The sequence below is a fragment of the Argiope bruennichi genome, chromosome 7 (assembly GCF_947563725.1).
Source record: "Argiope bruennichi chromosome 7, qqArgBrue1.1, whole genome shotgun sequence".
Lineage (NCBI taxonomy): Eukaryota > Metazoa > Arthropoda > Arachnida > Araneae > Araneidae > Argiope > Argiope bruennichi.
The window spans coordinates 60,973,781-61,001,616 of NC_079157.1; the positions used below are offsets into that span (position 1 = coordinate 60,973,781).

The window sequence follows — 27,836 nt, forward strand, 5'->3', positions numbered from 1 at the left end:
CACTGATGAAAAAATGAATAAGGATCTGAATGCTGCTCTTTTCCTGTCACAACTTGTATTTTGCACGCGACACTTAAAGAGAACCGGAGCAGACGCCCGCTTCAAATGCTTTGGCAATGTTGCTATTGTAAGTCTTCCCTTCAATTAATTACAACAACAAAAAATACGAAAGCACGGGAGACGGATAATCACGAATCGGATAATCGGGTGTGTAATAAATCTTTCAGATTTATCTTACCTCCGCGATAAAAATAAATTCTATATTAAGAATCTTCTATTTGCTTTTCAATCGGTTAAAGAGCAGCTGATAAATTTGCTAAAATGTACTTTGCCTCGTTACTTTCGTGTGTTTGAAGTATGTCATTTCATATCTCATTCACTCATTATCTGTTTATCTCATTTAAATGCATGCATAAAAACTTGTATTTATCTCTTTTCAATTATCGTAAAGCTAATATTTGCTGAGATGATGGTTTAATATCAAAGTTTCGCCCCCTCTATCCAACAACTATACCAGCAGAAATTGAAGTTCTTTAAAAGATTTTCTGTTCTAAATTAAATTTCATGTAATTACTGCAATTAATTGAACTGAATCTAATTTAAATAATTATTTCAAATTTTTATTTGTTTGTTTTAGTAGAAAAGTTTTGATTCAGGTAAGTGCATTACAAAAAAAAGTCTTATTTTGTTTCCTCTTATAGAAGGATTTCGAATCAAAAATTATTTGAAAATTCCTTTATTATGTTTTTTTTTTCGTGAAATTATTTGGATTCAAATAATTTATTAAAAAGTTTCATCTGTTGTTGTTGTTTTTTATAAATTGTATAAAAATGTTCTAGCATGCTTTCTTTCATCGAAAAATTTGGGTTTCGGTAATTATTAGAAAATTTTTTAATATGTTTCTTTCATTGAAATATTTGGGTTTCGGTAATTATTAGAAAAATTTTTAATATGTTTCCTTTCATCGAAAAATTTGGGTTTCGATAATTATTGGAAGATTTTATAATATGTTTCCTTACATCGAAAAATTTGGGTTTCGGTAATTATTGGAAGATTTTTTAATACGTTTTCTTTCACCGAAAAATTATTTTTGAAGAAAAAGCGTTAAGCAAAACAATTCAGTTGAATGCTCTATTCTCTCAAAATTCTCGCTTGTAACTGCAAAGTGGATTTTTTTTGTGTTTATCCTTGTCACCAAAGATGCGAAATGAATAAGAACTGCTCTTTAAACATCTTATCGATAACCGATTGATTCATCATTTCAATTGATGTAAAACCTTTATAGACCAGATTACACATTGAATTAAATTAATTTAGGGCTGTTTTTATGGCTTGAACGCTTTCAAATACAATAAGGTAGGCAAGCAATCAGAACAGGGGCGACTTAGAAAGAGTGTGGGTCCATTTGGAAAAAAAAAAAAATACTAGCCTCGCTGGTTACCGATAAAACAGCAATGCAGAGTTTCCCTTCTCCTTATATCTTTTCACATTTTCTAATTTCAAATGAAATAAAAAAAAGCGCAGACTTAAAATAGAAAAATAATGCTGTCAGAAATTTCTTTGACTTATTTATTTTTATAATTTTTGAGATCTAGTTCAGATTTTTTTATTGTTTTATTTTTCTTGTTAATATGCCTGTGCAGAAAAGATGCTATTAATGATATAAAAATAAATTTGGGAAAAAAACATATAGAATTTTACTCTAACCAGAGGCCAAAATCATGCTACAGAAACACGTTGCGTGCTTTAATTTCTTTCAGATATGATTTAGAATTTTATTAAAAACGGTATCATTCTCTAGAAACAGAATTAAACAAGGAGTGTATGGTACTGTGACAATGGGCCTCTTAGGAGCAAGCCCCGGTTGTGAGTAACTAACTAACCCAATCAGCTAAAAGGCAGTTCTGAATCATATTGTGCACGTTTTAAAAAAATTTAATCAGTAATTAGAAAAATATAATCAATTTTGGGATTAATATCATATACTAAAATTCATCCTTAGTGCTTTCGAATACCTGCAGACAAGCCATTAGCAGATTTGATTCAAAATTTGGAGCTCATTTGTTTATCTGGTGAAAAAATTATATACCAGTTCCTATTCATCTATATCATTTAGCGTGCAAGTAGGGATTGCAATACCGGACCAAAATTTCAATACCGGTATTCGGTATTTTTTAGATCTTAATACCGGGATACCGGTTTTTATACCGGTATTAGAAATTTTAGAAAAAGAACGAAAACACAGCTGTTTTTTCGTTTTATTTGCTAGTTAGTCAGTTGCCAGAGAGTGTGAATATCACAAAAAATAATATGTAACGTATAAATTATAACACTATATAAAGAATCACAAAAAAGTAAAAGAACAACTTGTTTATTTAAATTACAAAAAAAGTGTAAATATCACTATTCAGTCTGTGGTACTATTACAAATTTTTGAAATGTGATCTTAAAAAACATAATGCATCAATTGTACTGGTATTAAGCCTGAAAAGTAATTTTGTGCAAAAATGACCAGCTGTCGAAAACGCTCTTTCGGCATCTACGCTAGTTGGTGGTACTATTAGCAATGCGCGATATACTTTTTCCAAGTATTTACCTCTAAATCCCTCATCTTCAAATAAATCGATTTCTCGTAGGATGGTTTTGGATATAGCTGATTTCTGTATTGTATTTTGGTTCGTTGATTCTTTTATTTATCACTAATTCTAATTTTTGTTCAAGAGACAATTCCTTTTTTCTATCGACATTAGTGCCATCATAATCTTCGATACCTGAACCGAATTTTTGAATGTGGATAGGTTTGTGCGTAAAAAAATTTAAGAAAATTTACTATAAACTTAATCAGATTTGAATTGATTATTTTCTTTTCTTCTTTTTCATTTGCATCTTTAAAATCATTATAATTATGTAAATACCATAAGACATTTTCTATTTCGGTATGCCTTTCTTCTGTGCGATTTTTCAATGTAATATATAATTTTTCAGATAGTGATGTGTGCTGTTCTTTCATGAATACAAAATGAAATTTATTGTTGCATTAGCTGTTAATAAATTAAAATCTCTCCGACATAATGCCTCTATAGTCAGTTTTATTGGAAGTAGAGCTGATATAGTTCTGGATATTAAGTCGAATTCACTATATGAAAAATTAATTTACAGGTTTAAGTCGATTATTGCTTTTTGGATTGGATTTCAAAATTTCAAAAATCGTTCCATCATTAGGAGCAAACTGTTCCAACGTGTCTTAGAATCTATTATTAACATATAGTCTGTTTTATTTTCAGTTAGTTTATATTTTTATAATATGACATTTTTTGTAGGGGAACAATCTTAACAATTTTTCGAACTTTATAAATTATAGGAAGCAATTCTTGATGGGTTAATATTTCATCCTCATTAGCAGTATCTTCTTCAACAATTAAATTGTCATTATCTTCATTGTCAATATCATTCTCATTCTTACTCTCTTCAATGTCGGAATCCGACTTTTCTATATTCACAGTATTTGGATTGTTCTGTCCCTTATTTTTTTTTTTGGTATAATACATCTATTACTCCTAATTGAATTCCATGAGCATATCACAATTGCTGATTTGCACCAATCAATTTTCCAACTTTATTCATAACTGTTGCTCCATTAGTCTTCTTTCAGGGATAACCCATGTTTCGCTAATTTAGATTTAAGCCATTGATTAGCTAATTAATTTCGCACGTTAGGGAGACGCAAAAACAAAAACGTATACTATTTTGCTATGTTGGCGATCTCTGAACATATAATGGAGACAATTTTAAAAATTTCTAGTAAATACCGAAAAACCGGTATTTAAACTTGTGAATACCGGTATTACAAAATTGCACAAATGGCTCAAAATACCGGTATTCGGTATCCCGGTATACCGGTATTGTAATCCCTACGTGCAAGTTATTGGGCTCAAATGTACACGGAAGAGCAGCCATAATTTCCTTACTGATTTAAATGAAATTTCAGCTGAAATAATCTTGGTGAAAAGGCCATAAACTTTAATTCTTCTATCTTGTTTGTTCCGTTCTTTTAAAGTTGGTTATAAAAAAGTAATGAGTTTACTTTGCTAGAACAATGAAGCCAACACCTGTTCATGTCATAAATGTGCGAAAACCAACTTCATTTCAAATTCGGAATCTGTTATACACCAAATAATTTCTATTCCTTGCATTGAAATATTTCTTTTGATATTTAAAAATATTATGCTACTTTTCCCTTTATTTTATTACCTTATATTTAATTATCCATTAAACATATTATCGTTTGGAGCTGTTTCTTTAATTCCTATTTTTTTATTTACTCAAAATCGTTTGTTGTTTACAACAGTGATTCGTACTTTTATGTTTCTGTCGATGTTTTTTTAATTTACGTCATATATAGTTATTTTCATTTCATTATTCGACGCCAGTGTTCGTTCTTTATTAAATATGCATATATGTTGTCTTTGCACTTTAGTTAGTCAACCGTCAAAACTATGGGACCCATTTAGCTAATAATTCTAGCTAGGTTTAGGTTATATTAGCTAAATGCTAATGTTATCCATTTACCTAATTATAGACTAGGTTTCTGTTATGAATATCTTGAAAAATCATGTTAGGGCTTGTTTCCTATTTTAGAAGAAACACAGTGTGACCTCATAAGTAATGACAAGATTTCTTACAAACAAATTGAAAAGAAAACTTTGCATGATTAATAATACAAAAGGGTAAAAAAGGATATTTTTTTTAATTTAAAAGTAAGCGTAATCTCTTTCTTGGTTTTTCAAACAATATTTTTGTTGTAAGAAGATTTATTAAGATTTTGCATCATTGTCTATAAAGATTATAACTAATTTAAAATTATAACAAAGTGAAAATTTTCAGTATGAAAATATAACAGTCAATTCTTTTGTTAGTTCAATTTTTTTTCTGGTACCTTCGATTCCTTTTAATATAGTTTTAAAATATCGAATAAAATAAGAATTATTTTGAATAATTAAAAATCATTAATAAGAATTATAAAAGATTTTATATTTATTTTCTTTTTCGATGAATATATTCATACCTAAAATGCAAAAAATTCCTTTCTTTGTTTGGAATATTTAACACCTTATAACTTGCATTGTGTTTACAATATTAACAAAATTTATTCTAAACAAAATATACAATTACTTCATCTTACCGCAGTAGTAGTAAGATTTCTGTTTGAATATTTGATTCCTTATATCTTCCATTTGTTTTTTCAATTTTTTAAAAATAAATGTCTAAAGATTATAAAAATTATTTTTCCTTCTCTCCACAAATGACGCCAGGGATACTCGAAATCTTTCTGGCTGGTTATGAAGCCATTTTCTTTAACAATGTATCATTCAAATTATTATAATTATAATTTTTTTACAAATAATTATAAAAATTTCCAAATAAAGAATTCTAATGCACTGATGCTAATAAACTATGTAACAAAATATTTCTAAACGACATAGAAAAATACGTGTGGTGAAATTGTTATTATCTTGGATTTTTTTCTAGTCATTATATTCAAATTGCTGTATATTGTTTACTTGAATTATTTATTTAATTAAAGGTTTATTATTTCAAAAATAATTTTAAAAAACCTGATAAAACTGTTGTTTTATTTATTAAAATGATTTACTGTTTGTTTAATAAAAATATATTATCAATAAAAACTTATAATAAACCATGTTTGCTTTACAATTTTCATTACTCCTTCTATTCTTATATTTTCCATGAGTTTTTCTAAAATCAAATATTTGATTAAATCGGAAATATTCATATGTTTCCCATTCTCAGAGCTCCACTACATTTAAAATTTAAAAAATATGCTGATTTTTTTTTCAAAAATATTTTTATTTCAAATTTTGGTACAATTATTTAAAAAAAGTTAAAAAATAAGGCAAAAATATTGTTATGAAAATATTAAAGAGATTATTTGAAATTGAATCACATTCAGTTAATACCATAGAAATTGCTACCGTGTCCAACTAGTTTCACTTCATTTTCAAATATGGATGCAATTTTTCGACCTTTATCTGCAGCAAAATCTGCGGACGTTAGCAATGTCCCAATTTTAATCCAGCCAATTTCATTTTATTTTCTTAAGTCCATGCAATTTTTTCACGTCCGTAATAAAATCTACGAACGTGAAAAATGTCCCAATTCCAATCCAGCTAGTTTCACTTCATTTGCAAATGTAGAGGCAATCTTCTGACCTTTACTCGCAACAAGGAGATCTGCAGACGTTAAAAATTTCTCAAATCCATCCATCAACGCTTTCAGTTTCGATTCTGGGTTATCTTGTTTGACATTTTCTTTGGCGATATCTTTCAATGCTTCGGCATACGAAAGAGCTAATGAAACAACATTCGATTGATTCAAAAGTCCTTCAGATAGCAGAAACTTGGCGGCCGTATTACCAAACACCTTTACTATCATTGGAGGCACCAAGGTTTCAAAATAGTTCTCTACCGCTGCAGCTGCGGTGTTGGCGGCGCAATGAGGAGATTCCATGCCAAGGTTTGTAGCTGATGCTTTGATGTAATCGTACAAAAAGCGTCTGAAGTTTGTGGGTGTTGTTTGACTGATTTCAAAGACATCCGTTAATATGTCGGAATTCTGTACTGTGTTGGTGAGGGTGGACAGAAATAGTTCTGTCAGAGATTTAGAAAGGTCTGCTGCTGATGAATCAAAAGCCGGAATTCCTGTAAAAAATTATTCTGTTAGAATAATACTTATATAAATATTCTTTTCAAATTCAAGCAGAGCTTCAGAATTTGATAAGGTTTCCCGATTCTTGAAGTGACGTTTCAACAAGAGTTCGCATAGACAGAGTTGGTGAAGTGGTTAAACGATAGAAGACATTTTGATAAAGGTTTACTCTTCGTTCGAGGGTTAACATTTTATATATTATTCTGGGACACAGCTCGAAAATAAAAATTTCATTCAAAAATAAACGGCAGAAAAAAAATTCAAAACCAACCAAACGCTCTTAGCATACTGCTTTCGTAGCCTCGTGCTTTTAAAGTATGTAACTACATTCGGGATTAAGCGCTCTAAAATAGTTATATTTTTTAATTGTTATGTAAAAAAATGAAAAAAAAAAAAACATCTATGAAAGCAAAATCTTCTAGACAAATTACAAAAGAAAAAATATCGAAAATGTTTAAAAATTGGGGCAAAAAAGCTTCCATTTCTCTCTTTTTTTTTTAGGAGGAGAGGTTATTAAAAAGAGGTATAAAGCCAAAATTCTTTAGTTTAGAAGTTTATAGAATGGTTTGCCGATAATTTCGTAGATAATTTAAGAAATATTTTATCTCATTCCTGAACTAAAAAATAAGCTGTATTTCTCCACTCTTTAAATATTGGCGTTTGACTGATGAATAATACGGAACTTCCAATTTTTTTCGCATTGTGAAGCCTTAAAACAACTATAAAATATTTCTACATGAATGGATTATGAATTCTCCAGTTCAGAAACTGTAAAACATATTGTGAAATTATTATACCAAATCTGAACAATATATAATAATAATTGTTTTTTGTTTTTTTTTCGTATGAAACTTCTGCTGGAGATTAGAATTTGATATAAAAGCATTAAAATATATATATATATATAAGTAAATATAAAAATCAGTGTAACTTCTCGAAAATCGACTTAGACGGTTCTATAAAGAACTCTGTTCATATATAAAAAATATTAGATAAAAAGAATTAATGTTTTTACAAAAAATCGACTTCCAACGCAGTCACTTACTTAAGATCGCTTAGAATAGATGTTTGTGTGTGCGTGCGTGTGTGTGCGTGCGTGTGTGTATGTGTGACAAGAACATATACTTTTTCACTTTAATACTTTAGTGAGAGCATATTTTTAGAGTGTAAAAAGAAAGCGTATTTTTTTAACATTTTATTAATGTTTTCTTTGTGCAAAGCATTATTGCTTTACAGTATTTTATTTATTATAAATGTAGATTTAAAAGAAGTACTTCGATATTTTGTTTGAAACCTTTGGCGTTTACATTAATTTAGAGCATATATTGTCATATATCATCAACTTTAAGATTATTGTTAAATAGGATTAAATTCGAAAAAAACTGGCATTTATTGAATTATTTTTTAAACAATATTTATAATTTCACAAAAAGTAATTTTGAAACTTTTTTTTTTACTCTTTTACAGATATATATTAAAAGAAATTTAATTAATTACCAAAAAAAAAACAACTCAAAACTGCTTTCGGATTCACTGACCTCTAAATTCGATTTAAAAATGATAACTTTTTTTTACTTTAAAATCTAGCTAATGAATGACATGTGATTATTAAAAATTGTTTAGGTATTTGGGAATACAAGAGCATATTGATTTTTTAAATAAAAGGGAAAAATAAGGAGATGCGTTTAGTTGTTCTTCAAACGAGAAACCAATGAAATTGTTTCCACCAGAGAAATGTAAATGTACCATTAATAGGAAAATGGATATTAAAAGGTTGAATTATTTAAGCGTAGATGAAGCTAAAAATTATTTAAAAGAAAAAAAATCTAATTTATTCCATTTAGGAATTTCCAAAAATTATATCTCTAAACACACAGGTGCAACGATTAAAATCAGAAATTCGGCAAATTGGGAATGCTGTCTAATGAATCATTCATTAAGAAATGAATAAGAATTCATTTCTTATTATTATGTCTTTTTTTGTTTGTTTAATAGTGTATCGTACAAAAAAAAAAGAATTTCCGTAGACTCTGTAGTTTATAGTTAGCTAGATTTCTTCCATTAATAATTCTTTTTTACGCTGAAGAAAATGAATTCATTCATGAAATAAATAAAAAGAAACGATTCAAAATTGCACATATTCATCTTAAGTTCTGTTAAAATATAAAATTCTAGATAAAAAAAAGAGGTAATAAAGTGTTTAAAAGATAATAAGAAATATAGAAATTAAGCTGAATATTAATCGAGCGCGTAAAAATATCAATTTTTAAGTAGAATTGAAACTTTATAACTGATGTTTCTTTTCTGAGCCAAAGATTCATATAACGTTTTTACTAACAACCATTTTTTTATTGGAAAATAATGAGGCGAGAAAATTCATCTGAAAAAATATACCTTTATTCCTAGGTCACAAAATAAATAAAAGGATGCCTGCAATAAATACTAGTATGACGTATAACGATCAGCTTGTCCAGCTAGATTATTGACTTTTGGTCTGTTGAACTATTAAAAAGGAAAGCATTTTTTTTTTCTTTTTGTAAATTTCAATGGCTTCAAGATTTCTCTCGGTTTTAACAAAACAACAACCAAAATTTTCTGGCAATTGTCTTTTATATTTGGGTGAGTTATAACGAAAAATAAACAGACTAGATTCAATCTAGTAGTTAAAACATTTCAAAAAAAACAGACCAGAAAGTAGCATAATCATATCCTCATATAGACTTAAAAAGAAATAAGAAACAAGCGTGGGCTGATAACAAAATTCTGAAAGTATTAAAATATCGCAGTATCACTGAAAATTAGAAAGTGGGTTAATTTCAGAACTTCTTATCGTAAAAAAAACTGAAACTCAATTCTTATGTTCCATATTTGTAAACATAAAAGAAACAAAGCTAAATAATAGAATCAATGACTGTAATAAATACTAGCAATTTTTGGTGATCAACCTGTTTGCCAATATTATATATATATATATATATATATATATATATATATATATATATATATATATATATATATATATATATATATACTACAGATAATACCCATGTAAATTATATTACGTGATTATAGTGTAATAAAAGCTGAAGTGAAAACTCTGCTTCGGAGTTAATTCTCAGTAAAAGCAATTTTTATCTTACTTTTAATATTCAAAAGCTCGCGATGTGATATTTTGATTAATTAATTTAAGTTTTATCACAATGTGAAATAAAACATTGTTGCAAATATTATATCATATTAAATTTTAAAACATTTTCAATTCAATTTTCAATAAATAATTAAAAAATATTTTTTGTGAGATAACAATTTTGGAAGATATGAACGTTAATTTTCATAGGCTCAAAACGATTTCTATCTGACAAGATTAGTCTATTTTCATGCTCAATTGAAAAGAGGAATTTGAGCTTTATTTTCTTTGGTAGAATTAAAGTTTCAGTGAAACGGCAAGCCTTCCTCCCAGCATTTTGCAGTTACATGAGTTAGCTAAGCGAATGCGAATTTTAGTGCTGACGCAAGTGAAGCAGCAGGGAAACGTTCGTGCAACGATTTATCTATATTTGACTGCTGCCATTCGAAAGTAAGTAATAGGAACAATTTCTGTGCCAAGTACGTTAGTGTGTATTATATACAGATTGTAAAGAAATTAAAGGAGGATAAGTTTTAAGCAATTGCGTAGAAAAATTTTGTAAAATTACCTGTATGTTGACGTAAAAATTAATTATTTTTCTTACAAATGTTATAATAATAAAAAAGACTAAAAAAAAACTATTCCCTGATTCCAAAATTTAGAAAATTAATAAAACAATATAGTGCATTGAAGCATATTTTTAATAAATGATGTTAATGTTAGGCAATGTTAGTTCAAAATAGTTTAATAGCAAATTTTGGAGAAATTTTCTAAATTATGGTGATGTATTTATCTACTTTCGTTTCACAGATATTATATCATTAGAAATCCACAGATAAATTGTGCCTTGATTTCAGAGTTTAAAAAAACTCATAATAAATGGATGATACATTAATACATATTGTTAGCGAATAAAAAGAAGAAAATCCCAAAACAATTACATAAAAATTTTAGTGAAATTTCCTAAATTATATTAATATACATAACTGTTTCTGTGAACTAGTGTTGCAATAGCAAAAAAAAAAAAAAAAAAAAAAAAAATCTTTCCTACTTAATATATTTCTATGTGATTCCATTTGGTTACAAAACGCTCTAGAATTTCAAGTACAATCGGAAAATTACCATTATCGGAGGAAAAATAGCAATTACAAAAACATCTGAATTAGTCGAAACAATATTTCTTCCAATTACATTTACTTACATTTATGAGGAAAAAAATTACCTGCGTAATTTACGAAACCACCAACAGATTGCGTATTTTCACACATTTCATTTTCTCCGTAACATATAAAAAATACATTCGATAGAATCAGTAACATGCAAAATACTGTGCTCATCATCTTTCAAACTTAGTGTTACAATTAATTCAAGAAAACTATGAAATCATATACAAATTTTCAAAGTCCGGAAGCTTTTAATGTGGCCTTTTAGCTATTCAAACAAATGAAGGACTGAATTAACAAACGAAAGCTGTGTTGCGAAAATAAAGCTTTAGTACTAAAGAATCTATAATTGTTATTCTTGATAAATAGGAATTTCAAAAAGCTTACAGATAATGCAAGTTAACATATTGCAAAAATATTTATAGGAATGAATCATTTAAGATGACTTTACTAAATGGAATGTCAATTTCTGAATTTTGAATTTAAATTTATTACTGTAAATTTCACTAAATTACTTTGAAAATTTCGAAAGGATAGGACAATTATTTTGCGAGATATGTAGTCATTTGGACAGACTATCTTCGACTGTTTTCTTTATATTTCACTTGTAAGCCCCTCTTCGACTATTTCCTTTATATTTAACTTGTAAGCCCCTCTTCGACTGTTTCCTTTATATTTTACTTGTAAGCCCCTCTTCGACTGTTTTCTTTATATTTTACTTGTAAGCCCCTCTTCGACTATTTCCTTTATATTTTACTTGTAAGCCCCTCTTCGACTATTTCCTTTATATTTTACTTGTAAGCCCCTCTTCGACTGTTTTCTTTATATTTTACTTGTAAGCCCCTCTTCGACTGTTTTCTTTATATTTTACTTGTAAGCCCCTCTTCGACTATTTCCTTTATATTTTACTTGTAAGCCCCTCTTCGACTGTTTTCTTTATATTTTACTTGTAAGATATCAAATCTTTTGTGTTATAATAAAGCAAAACACTTTTCTTACTGTCTACTCATTTTTTAATTTTAATTTTAATATTTTCAATAATTTTTCCATTAAGTTTGAAACATTTTTTAAAGAAAAATAGCCTTTTCAATATTTTTGCATGATTTATTGTTTTCTTTACTTCTGATAGATTTAGAAATGATACGAGTTAAAATGGCATATTATTTTATTATTAATGACAAAACACGTGAAATGCTTAAGTCGGATTTTCCAAATAAAACAATTTCAAAAACGATTTAGAATTTGGTTATCAAATTAATTAGTAAAACCGAAGATGATGACTCTATTGGTATTTACTTAAAAATTTTAATTTCAATAGGCCAGTATTATTATAGTTTTACAAGTTTTAGTTTTGTTTCAAATAAAAAATAGGAATTAAAAAGTTTCTATAGAAATTTTTAAACTCATTCTTATTGAATTAGTTTATCTAGATGCCTTGCTTGTTCCACATGGTCCTTTTAATTTATATTTTAATTAAATAATTTAGAATATTTCTGGCTATTGATAAGAATTCGTTGCAAAGAATTAAGAATGACTTCCTTATGATGATGTCGTGTCCGCGCTTCCACGGAAAGAGGGTGTAGTAGCTTCTGAGTGTAAAGACCCCTTCCTAAATGTATAAAAACATTAATTAAAATATAAAATATATACCTAATTTTTCTAATACTTTATTAAATTTTCATTTTTTTTAATTATATATATATTTGTTTATTGTTGAAAAAACTGGTTCATTACAAAATAATTTAATTATAATACGTTGAATTGTTAAGCCTGTTTCTCTCTCTCTCTTTTTTTTGTGGGGGGGGAAGGGATATGTCTACTATAAACTACTGCAAAACTTTTCTGCTATATCTGCTATAAAATACTCAAAGTCAAACGCATATTATTTAAAACAGAAGATTTTTTGGAAACTCACAAATATTAAATTAACAGAATTAGAAATCAATTTTTATAACTGTTACTTTAAAAAAAATTTAAAAAATAATGAAAGTAAGAAAAATGAATATTTTAAAAAATACTGCACAAGTTTTTGAATAATTTTTTTATTTCACTAATTTTTTATCCATTAACCAATTAACTACTAAGTGTTTATAAGGAATCTTTCAAAAAAAAACTTCGCAAATTGAATGAAAGAAACATTTTGAAAGGTAAGTAACTTTGAAGGAAAACTGTAAAACTTTAATTTTTTTAATTTCTAAACAGAAAAAATATTTTTAAATTCTAAATTTCCATTATATCTAATTGGAAAACATAAAACTAACAGGAAAACTTGCAACTATGAGGAAAATAAAGCAAATCTTTTCAAAACTGCAGGGTCGAGTACTCTTTATTTATATTTCCTGCATCATTATTCATTTGTTGTGTATTATATCTCCTTTGGCTAATTAGTAATTATTTTGTTTCTAAAATAACCTATTTTATGTATGAAACGATGTGATCTTGTTGAATACATCATAATATAATACGTATAAAATAATTAATTACTATTGAAATTAGTATTCAAGTTTTTCAATGATGATGATGTCGCGTCCGCGTTACCACGGAAAGGGGTTGCAGCAGTTTCTGAGGGTAAAGACCCCTGAGCACCCAAGGGCAGAAGTCTGACTTCTAGCTCATATGAAGATGAAACTCACACATTCGCTTGCACAACCCCTTTTTACAGGGGGGCACATTCACACACCTCACAGATAAAACACAGATGAAGAACAACTATGCTCCAACCAGGACTCGAACCCAGTACCCCCAAGGTCACGTGGAAGAAGCGCTACCCCTATGCCAGGACGCCGGCGGGGTTTTCAATAAAAACTGAAATTGCAGCACAGCTAGAGTATTCGGAAAATTATTTTTTTGAATAGCACTAAGATGTCAGGGGACTTGACTTTCTTAAGAATGTTCATATACACGATGAATCGAGCATATATATAATTATTAAACTAACCTATCTTTGATATATGCCATAATTTAATGCGTGTAAATACTTGGTTGATGAAATAATAACAATTAAATTATGCATAAACCCTACTAATTAAATTTAGGGCAGCCTATTTTTCAGCAAATCTCGGAAATGAGGTATATTTATTATAAAATTATTGATTTTTCTGACACTATTCACTGCCCATCGGACAATTATTATATCGGTAAAAATCGAAACAATTCCAGTCTTTTAAGCTATAAACTACTTGACAACAGCAAACTTCGGAAGGTGCAGAATTAAAGTTTGTTCATAATAATGATTACTGAGAAACAGCTGTACAGGTGTTCTTTTAAGATATCATTCATTACGACATGAGGACATCCGTTATGTTTAGTTTACTGTTTTAATGGACGTTTCTACATTCACGCATATGTTTCTCAATCCCGAGAGGCAACCACGTATAATCAATTTCAAAATTAACATTTGGAGCCATAAATCTATCGACAGAAATAGAGAAATTTCTGATAGGTCACATAATCGGTATTTAAAGAGCGATAATTAATTTCGAAATTGTTCAGTGCTATAAGTATTTCGTCGCTGAATTCACCGGTAATATTACTAGCCAATTATTCACTCAAATCAAAAACCTATCGCAGGCGTATAATGTTATGAAACTCTAGTTTTTGCTTTCAAGGTAGTGTTTCAACTAACGCTAGCTTTAGCTCGTTTAATCTTTGGATTCAGTGTTTGTTGCCACTCCAAATAGAGAAATGATCAATTGTGTGCGTTGATCATTTCTCTATACGAAAGAGAAGATTTAAATGATTGATTTCAGATTAATGTAAATAATTTTGATTTGTAAGTATCTTAGAATTACTTTTTTTTGCTTTTTTAACGTTTATATATATATATATATATATATATATATATATATATATATTTATTTATTTATACAAATCTCTTCTATCAAAAACAGTTTTCAGAAATTGGTGAAAAATTGATGTTAGCTGTATTTCAGGTGATTTGAAATCATTTAAATTTACTTGCAGTAATTATTGCATTTATAGTTTCTTATTACTAATTCAAATTCATAATTATAAGGCAATTAAGTAAAGCGAGTTGGCATTAACTAGTGATTCCAAAAGAATCGCAATATAATTTCTTGAGGGTTGGTGAGCTAAAAGAGCAAGAATGTTATGTGTTTAACCCTTTGGTATACTACAAAACTAAATGCTTATTAGATGTACTTTGCCCTAAAGAACTTCGGGTCAAAAAATTTTGATGCTTAAGGTGTATATACACACTTAAAACTTCGAAAATCAAAATATCGAATATTTTTTTATTGCTTAATAATGTTCTCTGATCCTTTAGCTTTCAAACGATACCAAGATGTTGGCAATATTCGAAATATTTCTAGAGTTATAATTATTTTTCTTGAGGTGCTTTCATTAAAAACTCTAGTTACGGTGTTTTTAAAACTCATTTTATGAAGAATGATATTTTTCCATTATGTTGCTTCGTTCAAACAATCATAACTCAACAAGAAAATACCCAAATACAATTATTTATATATCAAAATAATCTGTATGAAATAGCGGATGTTTTGTGCCTCCATCAAAGTTATATTTATAGAAATAAATTTTTAATAGCTGTTTGAAAGTTAAAATTACAGAAAAAATCTCGCTTTTTTTATTTATCGTTGATGAAAAAATTGTTTAAAAAAACTATACATTTTTATAACTTGTTTGAGGCAGACAACATGAAGACTAATGTTAGGCATCATTTCCAACTAGAATTGTGTGTGTGTACAAATTAGAATTTAAGATATCATGTTTCAAAAAATAGGCTAATTAGCTCATTAAATATTATTTAATTAATTAATAATTAGTGTAATATGGTTTTATCTCACTGAAATGAGTTTAAACATATATAAATAACCTACTGTGAAAAAACTGGATTTTTAAAGTTAAAATTAAAAAATAAAATCTTCAAGTGTGTACGTACACCTTAATTGAGGCACTTATTTTTATTACACATTGAATATTTCAACTTAATTTCTTTTTTCAATAATAGATATTAACTGCCATAAAAATTGCATATCTCAAATCTTCAATTCTTATTCAACCATTTCAAGAAAAATAATGCACGTAATGTGCCGTTAAAATATCTTGAAAACAGGAAAAATGTATGTTCCTTCCTTGATGATTAAAAAGCTGTAATAATGTATAATCTTATACATGTGGGAAAAGGCAACGACCAGCATTAATATTTGAAATATATTTATTAAGATTAAAGTACAAAGGACAAAACATTACTACATAGAACATAAAATATACATGAGCGTGAGCTGCACGTCTTGCAGTCTCAGTGCCCAACTCCCGTCTGCCAATAATGGCGGGAAAGCATCACGTGATTAATGACGTGACGCAACATGGCGCCATACGGGATACGAGATCTGTCAGCGCTTCCCACATCTGCCATCATGACAGGATAGGCGACCTCGCCTTATGGTATACAGTACATTGAAGTAAATATATAAAACAAACAGCAAATACAGGAAAATAATAATATGTAAAATTGAAATATTCACAAGATAAAACAAATAAAATAGTCGTACCATCCGTGACAGCATAAGTATATAGCAATACAATAGCGTGCACTGGAAATATCGAATAACTAACTAAAAATAAAAATAATATTAGTGTTGAACATATAAAAATATAATAACACAAAATAAACAGAGAAAAAAAATCAAAGTCTATATCGTCCAAATATACACACACAAAAAGAAGGCAAATAGTTCTCTTTTTCTTTAAGTAATGTTCAGTGTTTTCTTTTGAAACACAATTCAAGTGATATGTTCTATATTGCTGGACCATGGTTTCATATATTCTGCACAAGTTGAAGTTTTTGATGGTCCATCGAAGAAATCACACTTTTCAACATCGTATGTGTCGTTTGCTTTAATTTTGATCACTTTATATGGTCCGAGAAATTTTTGTTTCAATTTCATACCAGGGCCAAATTGAGTGCGCTTGATTGCGACAAGATCATTCAATTGAAATTTTTGAGCATGTTTCCTACGCAGATTGTAGGTACGGCGATTTTCTTCTTGGATTTTGAGGATTTGTTGTTTTGCATCTTTACGGAGCTCATCACGCTGTTGGAGAAATGCAGACTGGATCTCTTCGTTGACGATTTCGAGGATTTTTATCTCATGCTCAGATTTCATTTTAGTTCCAAACAGAATTTCGAATGGAGTAGAATTGATACTTCGTTGAAATGTAGAATTAATAATTTGCTGAACGGAAGCAACATGGCTATACCATTTCTCAGGGTTTTTTATGGATAGCTTGGAGAGTACAGATATGATAGTAGAATTAAGTCTTTCTACCTGACCGTTTGATCTAGGAAGTCCAGCTGTAATAGCAATATGGGTGATATGCTGATGTTTACAATATTCTTTGAATGACGTAGATGTGAAAGCTGTACCTCTGTCCGTAATAATCCTTGAAGGATTACCGAAAACTGATCTTTGGCATTCGAGCTTATTGAGAACTTCAGCGGTGTCGGTGGACTTGGTCGGGTAAAGCCACACAAACTTCGTAAACGAATCGATGATTGCCAGAATATGCTTATATTTCTTAGAAGTGCTGGGAAGAGGACCCAAATGATCAATATGGTATGTATGAAAGGGAGTATCGTCTTTGTCAAGTGGATGCAAAGTGCCATCTAATTTGCCACGTTTTCTGTTATTTAGAATGCATGTTACACAATTGCGTATGCATCGTTCAATTTTCTCTTTCAAGTTCGGAATAAAGAATTCTTTGTTTAACATTTCCTGCGTGCGTTTTACTGCAAAATGGCCTCGTTCATGACAGGATTTAATAATGTTGGCCTGCATATCATCAGGTACGACAAATAAATCGATTCCGTCTAAGTTCTTATATAAAATGTTGTTCTTGACTATGTAGTTCTCGTAAGGTGCATTTTGAAGTAATGCTTTTATAGCTGTAATATGCTCATCTGTCTGTTGAGCTTTGAAAATTTGAAGATTGACACAGTCTTGAATGATCATGCAGCATGGGCTTCGGCTAAGAGCGTCGACATGAGTCATCTTTGAACCGGTTCGATTCTCTATTTCGTAGTCAAAATCCTGAAGGTATAATGCCCATCGCGAAATGCGGGAATTCATTTCTTTTTTATTTAACGTTTTGACGAATGCATTACAGTCATTGATAATTTTAAAGTGTGATCCGAGGATGTAAACTCGGAATTTTTTAAGAGCTTCTACAATGGCGAGTACCTCCAGTTCATAGCTGGTGTATTTTCTTTCGCTGTCAGACGTTTTCTTGGACATATAATACACTGGATGGAATTTGTTATCATCTTTGGATTTTTGTAGTAGGACTGCCCCCAAACCATCATTTGACGCGTCTGTATGAATTTCAATGGGACTGCCTTGATTAAAAATAGTTAAGACGGGTTTATCAGAAAGTAACTGTTTTAAGCGTAAAAACGCAGTTTTTTGCTGAGCTTGAAATAGAAAGGGGCTGTCCTTACGAAGAAGATCACTAGGTGGTTTTGCTATAGTAGAGTATGAGGGAATAAATTTTCTAAAGTATCCTGTAAAACCTAGAAAACGTTGTACGTCTTTTGCATTTTTTAACTCAGGATAATTAAGAATGGCTTTAGTTTTGGAGGGTGAAGGGAGCAATTTGCCGTGTTCTACTACGTGACCCAAAAATTCAATCTGACTATACAAAAATTGACATTTTTTAAAGTTTATATCTAGTCCATAATCGCGAGCTACTTTTAAAACAGTGTTAAGGCGTTCGAGAGCCTCAGATTCATTATTTGCGGAAATGACGATGTCCTCCATATACGGGAGGACAATGCCTTTTGCAATAAGATCACGAAAAACGGCATTTATGTATCGCATAAAGACAGGAGGACATGAACTTAAACCGAATGGCATATAACGGAATTGAAATTGACCTGTATTTGTGACGAAACTGGTGTAACAACGACTTTTTTCTTTTACCGGCACATGAAAAAATCCGTTACGCAAATCGAGAGTACTGAAAATTTTAGCATTTTGAAGACGAACTAAAATGTCATCAATTAATGGTAGTGGATAATGGTCTTTAACTAATTTACGATTTAATTTTCTATAATCTATACAGACTCTATGTTTTCCATCTTTCTTACGAACTACGACAACTTGACTAGCATAGGGTGAAAAACATGGTTCTATAATTCCATTTTTTAACCACTCGTCTATCTGCGCATTTACTATATCACGTTCGGCAAGGGGTAAACGTCGAGGAGTGTGGAAAATTGGCTCATCGTCAGTAAGCGTTATGTCAAGTGCGATGTTCGTGGTTTTAGTTTTGTTAGGTTTATAGGCTAACAAAATATGTTCAACCTCATTGCGAGTTTGTTTAGAAATATTCGGACTTATATCAAACGTGGGAGTTTCGGCAGAAATAGCCATTATAAAACTGTCAGTTTCAACAGGATAATCAGATTTAGAAATTTTGGAAAATACAACACCGTCAGGTTTAATTGTCAAATTTGCCTGATTTATTACGTCGCAACCTATTATTAGGTTATAAGTAGTACAATTATTAGGTACCACAGAAATAAACACAGGAAAACTTTGTTTGTCAATAATAATTTCAGATTCAAAGGAACCTATTATTTTAGTTTGGGAAAAACCGAATCCAGTTAGTGTCATCTTGTTATTCGTCAACGGCGGCGATCCTAGTTTAATCCATGCAGAATGTTTGAGAAGTGTCGAAAAACTACCAGTATCGACTAATCCGGAAAGTGTATTATTAAGAATAACAACCTCTTTATGCATATTCGACGGAGAATGCAATAAATGTAAAGTGTTGACATTATCACGTGGGGTAGAACTGTCATTCCGAGTAGTACGATGACAATCGGAAGATTTATGTCCGAAAAGATTACAAGAAAGACATTTAGGACCACGATTACGATTAGGGCAAGACTTTGCGATATGTCCAAAATCGTTACAGTTAAAACAACGCGTCTTACTGTTAGTCGGATTACTAAAATTCGATTTTGATTCTCTTTGTTGGACAGGAATTTTATGTATTGTATCACGTCTTTGGCCTTCATTAGCATATCTAGAATACGACATCTTTGAATTATTTGCGTTCATTGCACTTACGATAGTTTCGAAAATTCGTAATTTTTCTTTAAACTCAGAATAACATTTTGCACCGTAAAGAATAATTTTATCAGAAGGGGAACCCTGTATCCCATTTATTGTGTATTGAATAACAGAACATTCATCAATAAGGGTTTCAGACTGATTCGCAATTTCACGCATGGCAATAAAATATTGCATAAAAGTTTCATTCGAGCGCATTTTACGTCTTTCTAGTTGTTTATGTATTTCAATCGAAGTTACTTTATCGGAAAATTCATTAATTAATGCACTTTTAAAAGTATGATAGGAATTTAGATTTCTTTGAGAGAATAAAAAAGATTTAGCTGCGCCGGAAACTAATCTCTTTACAAAGATTAATTTTTGTTGTTCGCTTAAAGAAGGAAAAAGAGAAAAATTCTCTTCAACATCATAAAAAAAACTTTTAATCGAATAGGAATCATTTCCTGTGAAGTTTCTACAACTACCACAGAGATCGCGTAATAAAAAACAAAACTGAAGGTTTATTTCATTCATCGTTTGGTTATTCGAGGGATCATTTTTGAGTGATTCCCTTTTGGCGCCAGTAATTAATGCCTGACTGTTATTTATGAATGATTCGTCTGAAATTACGGGGATGGGGAAGGAAGAATTATTACCCGTATTACAATTTTGGCTTTGAGAAACCTTTTGATTAGACAAAAGTTCTTCAGTTTCCGATCAAAAACTAATATCTAGCGAGTTCTGAAATTCATTTAAATTTGTTAGGGCTTTAAAAATATTTTCACACAAAGCATCTTTGTCGGTCTCAGTTACATCTAAGTGTAATAAATTAGAAACGGAGATAAAGTCAGATAAAGAAAAAGTCTTCAGCAATTCTTGTTTATGTTTTTCTACATCTAAATTTTCAAATCTTTCAAAATTTCTCATTCTTTTTCGAGAAGAATGGTCAAAATTACTGTAACCTAACACAGAGTTAAGCAATTTTACTGAATTAGTTTTTGCATATTTAAGGGAGTTTGCGATTAATTGAATATCGTCTAGTTTTAAAGACATTGTAATGAATTAAAACAGAACTAATGCACATTCACTCGGGATTAAAATTTAAAGGGAGAATGGAATAAAGTAACGTACTATACTATAAATTACAAACTTGGGAAAAAATTGCGCCTACCTGGTTGGGAGCAGTCGAATTATTCACTCTTAAAAGTTCCTTTTTTTTAAAGCAGCCGGTATATGTCAGCACAGTTGCACAAGAACACGAAGTAATTGAACCTTTAACGTTTTCACTTGAATCATATCCATCCAAAACGTGCACTAACGTCCAGTAAAATATCCACGGCAAAAATCCACTCTTATCAAAATTCTTAGCATCAATTTAACGTCTTAAATTGTACTAACGTCCACAGCTTTTTCAACAATTTGGCGGGATTTGCTAGGGGTATTCACGAGAAAGGCCGAGCCCCCAAAAATGTGGGAAAAGGCAACGACCAGCATTAATATTTGAAATATATTTATTAAGATTAAAGTACAAAGGACAAAACATTACTACATAGAACATAAAAGATATATGAGCGTGAGCTACACGTCTTGCAGTCTCAGTGCCCAACTCCCGTCTGCCAATAATGGCGGGAAAGCATCACGTGATTAATGACGTGACGCAACATGGCGCCATACGGGATACGAGATCTGTCAGCGCTTCCCACATACATTATATTAATTATTATAATATTTATGTTAATGAATAACATATAATAATGTGTGCATCCAAAAACAAAATATTTTTATTGTTTTTCAGTGGCTCATTTAATTGTGTATAATTGAGCAGATATTCTTTTCATTTTCCAATGGTTCTTAAAAGTAGTCAATTATACATAATCAACATCAGAATGTACATATTAAATTATTTTACTTTTTAAATCTATCCATATTTATATGAATTCAAAGAGAAAAATAAAGTAATTTTGATAAAAGAATGTATTACTATTTAATAATCTTATTGAATAAAAAAATTGGTTCCTTGACCTGAAACAGATATAAACTCTATTGTTCACAATCTCATTGACCCAAACTAAATTTGTTTATGAATTTTTCCTATAGCTTTGAATTTATAAAAATGTGTGCATCCAAAATGTTAAATGCTTTCAGACTGATATTCTAAAAGTCACCGCTATCAACTGTCTATCAAAAGGTTTGAGAAAGGGGATCATTCGATTGTTGAGTAGTTTCAATATACTTTCAGGCAGCAATGGCTGTAATACAAATAACTAAAGATTTTTTTATAGTTGCAACGTCATCTTAACATCATAAATGTAATAGGCGGTATCAGGAATGAATGCATTTTGACTCAGACATTCATCTAAAAGCAAGCACCTATGTCATTTTTCTCAACATTTATTTATAATGGAACTTTTGAGACACCCTAATATCTACATTATTCATTCAAGATATCTGTGTTATTCAAGACAAACAAAGTACAATACATACAAGATAATAACTGCAGAATCCTACAGCTCATTTCTAAATCGTAAAGTAATAGACATTCTATTTTGTGTAGCTTGAGTCAATAACCGTTCGATGAATTGAGAATTTTAAATTTTTAGGCTGACTGCCTGTCTTATATTTAATAATTTTTTTCGTATTCTAATAAACTGAATTTTATGTAGAATCAGAAAAATTCTTATTGAATAATCCTCTTGCACATTGCATAAATTATAAAAAATATCCTGTGGTACACATAAGACTTCAATTCTTAGCTATTCCATCTTTTGCACTCATATTTTTAAAAAAAGGTTTTAGTTACCGCAAAAATGTTTTTGTATTATTTTCAAATAAAAGTACAAATTTAAGAAGAGGTGACAGAAAATTTTTAAAAAAAATATATACAGTATGATGGACAGAACAGTATAACATTCTAAAATAGTAATAATTATATGACTATCAAATTTTGAAGCGTAAAAATATTTTCTTGAGGAAGCTTTTAAGATCAAGTAACATTAAATATTTGATTCCATTTTTTAGTGACCGTTCATCCTGGTGGAAAAAAAATTATCGTCAAAGGAGGCTAGTTAGAATACTCAGAGTATTGTTTCCATTATTAACTTTGTAATATATTATTTGAGCAAAATGATAAGTACTTCACTTTAAAATTTACTTTCTTCAATAATACAAATTTCATTTTCATGCCTATCTTTCTGAAGTTTAAAATGTTTCAGTATATTTTAAACTTATTTTTTAATAATCGATTTCATTATATTAGCAGCTTCGTTTGTATACAAGTGAATTATAATAATATTAAAAACATTTTTTTTTATCTAAATCGTTGCCATTATCAAGAGCAAGTTTTTACAATGACACAAAAATTGACGAAATAAGGCACATTTTTAATTTACTACGAGGGCCTAGACAAGAGGTTCAAATTATTATTATTTTATAACTGTCCAAAGAGAAAATTTTTTAAACATGAACTGATAGAGATCATAATTGCTCGTTCAATAAGAAAGTCTTCAACTTAATAATCAGTAAAACAAAAATCATATTGTCCCCTACCACTGAAAATTAGCTTTGGAAGCCTAATCATTAGAAACCTCAATTCATATATTTAAATTAATTACTTAGTTTTTTTAAAAATTTAATTTAAAATACAAAATAAATTTCACAGGAAAACTTTGATGATTGATAGTAATTATTTTTAAAAATGCAATTAAAATCAATCACATTTCTTATCAATAATGAAACCATTTGAAACATTCGACGAGTCATTTGAAAACGCCAATATGACCTCGTGTTTAGTTCTGCATATAAACTATCAATTATTAAAAAAGTTTAAAGAGCAGTTTCGAATTTCCAACAATGTTTGCAAAGGTTAAAAAGAGTGCTTTGAAATGGACTCCAAATCAAAAAAAGTCAAATCATAAATAGTCAAACTTTTAAGTGGTCAGGTAAGACAAAAGAATTTTTCTCAAATTAATTTCAAAAAAAAAATTATTTGTATTTTTCTATTCCTTCTCATTTACATTGTAAAAATGCACTGTCTCTTTCTTTTTCCGCTTAAAGTATTAGATTTATTGCGATATAGCTTCACGAACAAGAAATAATCAAATCCAGTTTTAAAGAAAGAAACGAACAACCAACGTCAAACAATTCTTTGCCCTCCCAGAATTCCTTAGTATTTTCAAAGTGATTGAAGGGTAGACAGTTCCTCAGTTATCATTCGACAGCTGATATTTATCTTATTTTATCGTCCTTCACCTAATTTTTTCCGCCATGTGTTAGTAGTACTTTAACGTAATTATTTAAAATAAAAATTATTCATACGCAGTCCATTGTTTATTTCTACACGACGCTATTTTGATAGATTGAAATAGTCAAATCGCTTGACTTATCAGGATAAATCTGCTGTCTTCAGAAATAGAAATCTTATTAATATAGAAGGAAAAATGAATTGTATGTCTGTGAGATATATTTTTAAAAAAACTTAAATTTAACAAGTAATAATACCACTTCAGAACTTTAGTGTCCATATTATTCACAACCTAATTAAGGTACAGATTTAGAGAACGAGTCATTAGATAAAGTGTGAAACCAGTGTAAGTGAATTATTATTATTATTATCATTATTGTTATTATTATCACCATTATTATTATTATTATGACAACCTTTTTAAGAAGCCTATACTGGAAGCTTTCTAGCATACCCTCTTGTTCTCTCCCCTCTTTCCCATATTAAATTTAGTAAACTTAAGCAAGGTTGTAAAGTGCTTAGATTTTTATTTTTAGAGTCTCACCAGGAATGTTTTGTTCTTCGTATCATAGTAAAGTAAAACTATATATATTTTCAATGTTTCTCAATTTATAATTATTTTTATTATTACACCCTTTTTAGAAAACATGCGCGAGGAATTTACTAGTAAACTCCTTAATAGAGTTTTTGTCACCCCTTTTTCCCATATTGAAATGGATGACCTTAGGTGAGGTGATGGAGTGCTCAGATTTTTATTTTTATTGTGTTGCCAATGATTGGTTTTTGCTTCGTATTTTAAATTAAACCTGTGTGTATTTCGAATGCCTTTCTATAACCTGATTAAAACCACAGAACTGCAACTTTAACAACAGGATCATATACCAAATCTCATTGAACAAAGTCGTTTTTTTTTTAATTATCGCGTTTATACACATACAAGTGCACAGACCGACTGATAATCAACACTTAGACAGAATTTCTTCAGAATTTTATTTACATCTAAACATTAGATGCCAAAACAGTGCAACAAATTTTATCCGTCTGGTTCTTTGTTTTTCATGTTCGAATTCATATGCAATTCGTCCCGGGTTCGAGTCCCGGTTTGGACATGGTTGTTCTTCCTGCTCTATCTGTGAGATGTGTGAATGTGCCCCCCTGTAAAAAGGGCTTGTGCAAGCGCATGAGTGATGCGTGGGTAGTCAAGTCGTGCTCTTGGCCCAAGTTAGCTCTACGTTAAAAACGAGAGGCGCTCCCCCTTAAGCTTAAATCGGCTGAATTTGAACAGCGGGCTTGTCCGTGGCAAGTGCCATAAGAAACAACAACTTTCAATTTGGTTTCGCTAGCGTCTGGTCGTCATCGGCTGCTTTTATTTTATTTTATTTTTAACGAAATGTCTCTGCTGTAGAAATATCTTTACATCAAACAGCAATAAAACACACCCTTGGTTCGAGACAGGGTTTCAAAAAAATTGGCTGGAAATTTAAATGTACCACAAAATGTGGCGAAAAAACCAATTGGTATGCAATTCAAAGAGTCACCAATCACTAATAAGCAAATATAATTTTATCATATGTTTCGCAAATTCATCTCCTGAATTGTAATGATATGTTAAACCGTTTAATTCTTTGTATTACAGTTTTTCAATTGATTGAATAATTGATTCTATCAACTTATTTGTTGTTTGCTTGACTGTATTAAAGTGATTCTTCAGATATTAAAAATAAATAAATAACATTATTTCGATTTCTTTCATTGTAATAATATTTTAATTCGTTTGATCTTTTTATTGAGGTTTTACAATTCATTAATGATTGATTCGACCAACTAATATGTTGATTGTTCTATTGTGTTATCTTGATTCTTTAGATAGCAAAAAATAAATAAACAACATTTAATTTAAGTGTACGTTAAGGTAATTGTAAAATGAAACAATTTCCCGCACTATAACGTATCACCCTAATGAATGTGCAGCTTAGCTAGGTAATCAACTGATTAATTGATTTATGCATTTTAACAGTAACACATATACCATTAAATACTTTTTTTAAGTATGCTACGATAATTGCGATAATATTATTTCTCAAATGGCTGTATCATTTAATATTTCTTGTTACAAGCGTGCCCCAAGAAATGTGAATATATCAATTTTAAAGGTAATTGATTCGTTTTGTTTTTGTATACATTGTTGCCTGTCCACTTATGGTAACATGGCAAGTTATAATGATATATTATTTTTTATTATTTCGAAACTTACAAGACAAGGACATTACCTTTTGCATATCAGATTGAAATCAATGTTCATAAACACAGTGCATTTTTCCTTCTCTCTTTTCCTATTACATTTGGGGGAAAAAAATTCCGGTAACATTGCTTATTGTAATACAACCTTTCTCTGTTAGGCAAAAATGATGTTAAATTGATTGATTATCAATAAAAAACTATTACAAATGACGACAATAAAACATTGCTAAATCTTTGAAATCACCATTTACATTCAGTTTGTTTTTTTTACAATTGATACAATCTTATTATACAAAAGAAATTAAAACTAAACTTTTTATTATGTGCGTCATGGATGTCATTGAAAAAAATGGTAAACTTTTCTTCAATGACGATAAACCATAATTACTTGAAGATAGTTAATAAATACTTGAGATTTATCACTGGGTATTTTATCATTTCCATTGTGTGTTTATGATATGCAGGGATCTAAAAAAAAGATTGAACTTTCGGAAGCAACTTAATTTGAAGCTGATGGTAAAAAAATTCAACTTTTTGGCCAAAAAAGGCGACGGTAAGTAGAATTGTATTACTGTTACAAATTGTAGAAAAAAATCTGATGTTAAATTATGTGTTTAGAATGTATTGTGTGGTGATATTTTTTTGTTTAGAAAACGTGACTTGATAGTTTTTGTTGTTAAAAATATAAATTTGTAATTTTTCAATATAACGATAATATGACTTATTGACTTTTATAAATAAAATATAACTCGTAATATTTATGTTTAGAAAGTCTAATGGGCAATTTTTATACTTCAATAATTAAAGTATTAGTTATAAAAATGGAATTTAGATTAAAACCTATATACAGGATGTCCATTCTTAGCTTAGTCTAATGCCTCATTTTTAAATCGCTAGAAACAGACTTCCAGTTAGAAAAATGTTTTAAACGATGGGTTTATGTTGTTTTACACAATAAATGTATTTCTGAAAATTTTAAATTTTATTCTTTTTTATACATTGGATAAAAAAGCATTAGATCACTATGAATTTCTATCACCTTATCGAATGTGAATAATATGACTGGTAGTTCCATTTTTTAACACAAAATTAAATCTCTATCTCATTTTTAAAATTTCTTTTTATATTGATAATGATAACACACACAAAAAATATATATACTGCAATATAACGTCATGTATATTTCCCTTTATATTAACAGCGATAACATGCGCACAAAAATGTATTTAATATCGTTATAATGT

At 29.5% G+C, this 27,836-nt stretch overlaps 1 protein-coding gene across 4 annotated transcripts in view; it reads left to right on the top strand.

Moving 5' to 3' along the window:
- Positions 1-440: 440 nt before the first annotated feature.
- Positions 441-27,836, top strand: part of LOC129975728 (clavesin-2-like) — a 42,114-nt gene continuing 14,718 nt past the window's right edge. Inside the window, exons 1-2 of one of the 4 annotated variants that reach the window (XM_056088907.1) lie at positions 441-656; positions 27,057-27,145. The gene's annotated coding sequence lies outside the window, so the exon portion shown is untranslated. Of the gene's footprint in view, positions 657-23,679; positions 24,698-27,056; positions 27,146-27,836 lie in introns of those variants that run through there. The other 3 variants (XM_056088909.1, XM_056088906.1, XM_056088908.1) reach the window with 3 other exon arrangements.